The sequence below is a fragment of the Aristolochia californica genome, unplaced genomic scaffold, assembly GCF_029961685.1.
Source record: "Aristolochia californica isolate CCGP_79_NKW_82.1479 unplaced genomic scaffold, dmAriCali1.0.hap1 SCAF_11, whole genome shotgun sequence".
Classification (NCBI taxonomy): Eukaryota; Viridiplantae; Streptophyta; class Magnoliopsida; order Piperales; family Aristolochiaceae; genus Aristolochia; species Aristolochia californica.
In genome coordinates this window covers 9,168,276-9,172,939 of record NW_027181782.1, presented here as the reverse complement: position 1 = coordinate 9,172,939, position 4,664 = coordinate 9,168,276, and the positions used below count along the sequence as shown (strand labels likewise).

The 4,664-nt window shown below is 33.6% G+C and overlaps 1 pseudogene; it reads left to right on the top strand.

Annotated features, from left to right (window-relative positions):
- Window positions 1-714: 714 nt before the first annotated feature.
- On the top strand, window positions 715-2,698 carry LOC137943578 (transcription termination factor MTEF1, chloroplastic-like; annotated as a pseudogene).
- Window positions 2,699-4,664: the final 1,966 nt, after the last annotated feature.

Genomic DNA, 4,664 nt, shown 5'->3' with positions numbered 1-4,664 from the left:
CTAATTAATCACTTAAATATAACATTTACCCTGTGGGGTTAAATTATTATATCTACATGATTAATCATAATTTTTTATGTCATTAAATTTATGTGACTAAATTAATGTCACTAGACATTTTTATAATTAAGAATGTTGGGGTAATTACTCAATTATTCAAATGCATACAAAAAATATGACATAAAAATAATTGACTAAAATTGATGTCAATTATCAATTCCTTATATTTAGGTCAACTTAAAATATGTATAAAAATGAATTAACCCTCCAAGCTAAATAAAAAAATTTACAATTGAAAAATTAACAAAATATGGACAGTATACAATTATATGTGCATGCACAATTATTTAATTCATATGAATTAAAAGAGAAATTGCATAAAAACAGATTTACTAATTTTACTACAATTTAAATATGTATTAAATGTGTATCCAATGACAATACATGAACGATAGTGGGCCTAATGATCATTGGCGTCAAAATTGTATCCACGGGTTCGAATCCCCGCTGGCTCAAAATTTTGATTTTGTGAACTGAGTCGGGTTAGCGAGTTTTGACGGGCAAGCTGAGCCAACTCAACCTGTCCTGCCACGATTCAACCCATCCGCGCCCCAACTTGACCCGAGTTGACTCAATCCCGACTCATTATTTAAATGAAACTGAACTTATGTTTCATTTTTTTCTTTCTCTTTTATTTTTTTATTTTTTCACAAGATGGAGGTCGTCTTCAACCTCCAACCATGGGCAGAGGCGCGATCGATGGTGGCGACTGTCACCCCCCCCCCTGTCGGACGTCAACCACCGTCATCGGCGTCACTTGTGCACCTTGCTCCGACCAACGGCACTCGTTCGCCACAGAGCCCCGAGAACACAACAGATGAAGGGAGTCGTCCGTCGACGCATCCAACGCCACTCGGCGCATGTTGCCAGGTTGTGAAACGCCGACTGACGCTCACAGAGAGCACAGAGCTTGGCTTTCTTTTCTCAACCGAAATGAAGCCATGATCAGAGAAGAAAGCTTTGATACCAAAAATGTTAGACTTCAGCTCAAGAACTTCTTAACATAGATGAAATTCATAAAAACTAAAAGGAAAAATGCACCTCCCGTCACGGCGATCAATTTTTGGAGATTGAAGATGTCTCGTCTATCACAGAGGCTCATCGATGGCAATGTTCAGGCATCCCTCAGCTAGACCAAATCCAAACTTAAACTCCTCCTTTCCATCAAAGAAAGGAGAAGTTGCAATTGCTACTAGTTACAACCTATGACCACCATCTACCTAGGAAGCCACCCAGTGAATGGGTCATATATGGAAACTGACTTACAATTGAAAGTCATTATTTTTTTTTATTAATAAAATTATTTATTTATTTATTATATTCATTTTTTACTATATTAAATTATTGATTTAAGAGTGGTAATTAAAAAATTGTTAAAGTAACCATTTGATCAATTATTTTGTTTAATTATTCCATTTTTATGTTAAAATATTTCTTATGTTATTAATAAAATAATTTATTTATTTATTATATTCATTTATGTTTTTTTACTTTTTTATCTATTTTTTATTATTAATTAGTACACAATTATTTGTCACACGTAATTATTGTAGTAATTTACAACAAACTACAATCATTTATTAATGAAATATCTTATTTAATTAATTATTATATTAATATATTTTAATACTACATTCAATGACTTATTAGTATAGTGACCACGTTTGTTTTGGTTAATTATTTATTTAGTTATATTATAAAAATTTACTCATTCTCTTCTTTACATCATAATTTTCATTTTAGGCACTAACATTGCAAACTTTTTTTCCAGTGCATTTGAACTCGACCACACTAACACCAAATTTTACATGAATTTGAACTAGCTCATTCACTTCTACTTTCATTTGAATTTGACCTTGAACCAAAAGTGCACTAAACCCCCGTTACTTACCCAAAATTGTTAGTGCAAGTGAATGAACTATATAATTCATTTTCAGTCGCTCCATTGTAAAATGAGTGAAAGATAATTTTGATGGTTCAACTTATTCATTCACTTTCACTCGCTCACTCGAAAGCTCCTCTACCTAGAGTGCCTCAATGTCGACACCTCCGAGGCCCTCGAGAAAAACCCTAATTTCAGCTCCACCCCCCTCGAGTGCGTCATATCCACCGAAAAATGTATTCTACACTTCGGTATTGAACATTATGATATGGGATGAATCTCAGGCTGCTTCGATAGCTCCTAACAGCTAAGCCCACCTCTGACTTCTTCCTTTTTTTTGAATTTCTCCTAACCCATGTTCAAATTCCGTTTGCAGATATTCAAATATCCATCACTCGATGCACGAGGCTACTCATCTCCAACATGCCTGATCAGCTTCGAATGACCCTTTTCTTCTTGCGAACATTGGGTTTCGAGGGACCTCACAAGATCAATTGTTAGAATTCTCTTCTCCTAGTGTCTAGCGTGAAGTCAACCTTGACTCCCAAGCTCGAGTATTTGCAGAGTTTAGTGTAGACCGCGGAAATGGTCTTGAGGTCGCCTGGCTTGTTGACGTTTAGTGTAGAGAAGAATTTCAAACTGAAAGTCGATTATTTCTTGAATGAAATGAATGGAGAATTAGAGGAATTGAATAAGTTTTCGCAATATTTCTCTTTTAGCATGGATCGGAAGATAAAGCCTGGTGTTCAATTGTGAATATCAAAATAAACAAGGATGATGAAGAAATTCATGTTATTCAGATATTAATTTATTTGAGAGCCTAGCTGAAGGGATGAAAGCTTACTCAATCTTGAGTTTGAATTGAAGTCTTCACTCTACTTCATTAAAATTACTTGGATTAGTCTCTTGGTTGTTGGCTTATGCTTGGCTTAGACTAGTTTCCTTGAAATGAATTTGTTAGATAAAGCTGGAACAACAATATTGTAGTATTGGGAAGAGGCTTAGGAATTGCAGGTTGGTGAGTTGATATTGACATTGAGATTAAACTACAATATTTTTTATTTATTAATAAAATACCCTATTTAATTATTTATTATGTTAATATTTTGAATACTAATTATAAAAGTAACCATGTTTGTTTCTGTTTATTATTTGTTTAGGTATATTATTTTTTTATGTATACTATAAAAGTAACTCGTTCTCTTTTTTCCACTATATTTTTATTTTGTGCACTAACACAAGAAAGTACTTTGCAGTGCATTTTCCGTCGAGCACACTAACATTAAAAAATGTTCCACTTTCCTAATTCTTTCACTTTCCATTTCTCTTCTCCCATATAAGTGCACTAACCACCCCAAAGGTAAATTCAGATAGAAGTATCAAACCCAAGAGCTAAATTTGCTTGACTAGTACACTACCTCAAACTGGGATGGATTACCTCAAGTCAAAGCAACTTAGGAAGATGTTGATAAAAATACAAGCAATTTTATCTTACTTTATCTTAAAAGTAAATGATCAAGAACCACTTCAGTGTTTCTTGGTTTATTTTTCCTATTTTTTTTCCTATTTGAGCAAGTGGAAACTTATTTTCTAATCCTTTTTAACATTTCTTAAAGATGAGAGGAATCAAGAAGAATCACAAGGAAATTTTCCAGTCCCCAAAAATGGTGCAAATGCGAGAAAATTTTAGTCAACGGGAAATTTTCTTCCTATATTTTCGTATTGGCACACACACACCCTAAAAGAAATACCACATCATAGATCTAATAGAAAGGCAAAGGAAGTAACAAGCATGGAGCAAAGCGAGGAATCAAACATTCATTTCCTTTCTTTAAATTCTAGAGGTAGTTCAACTTCGAATTGAGCAATAGTAATCCCTATGATAATTTGATTATTCTGGTTCTTATGAATATATCATGCTGAAGTTGTAGAACAATATACTAGTGGATTTCAAGGCTTATCTGTTCCCTAGTTATTTTAATAATCCTTGATCCAAAAAAGCAGTATTGAAAGTAAATGAAGTTTGTAACTCATGCAAACTGAATCACTAGTTTGGTAACAAAAGATTAAACTTTGGGTTTTTGTTCCTTTCTATTTTTAACATTCATTTTTATAAGTATTCTAAAAATCATTAATTTTCAAAGTAAATGAAATTTATTTTACTGCATAACATTAGATTATCTCCCCAAAGGAAAATTTTGGCTCCACCATGACCCCCCAGAAGAAAGTATCTGCCACCCCACCTTTGTTGACCCATTACAACTCCCACAAACAAGACCCAATATGAATATAATTTTATCTTATTAAAACTCTAAATTTAATGAAATTCACTTTAAGCATTAAGAGTATATCTAGGATTATAAAACCCAGTGCACCAGCCATTACAACATTTCCTGCTATTTCAGATAAGAAGAAAAGGAAAAATATGTTTCTGAAGTTCAATGAATTGTTGATACAAGGTTGCAAGGCCAGAGTGTCATCCTACAAGAGGAGAAGATTTATTGCTTTCAAGTTGCATCTCATCCGAAGATTCAAGAGATATCCAGTCCGTTTTGTCTAATGGATGTGGAAACTTGCCCAATGCGATTAGGATTTGGTTTGGGCGAAATGAATTTAGAAAAATATAGTGAAAGACGGAAAAGAGAAAAGCAACCCAAAGGACAATGATAAATATTGGTGAAAATTTGAAAGCTACTGCTCTGCTGTTGCCTCCTGTTTCAGC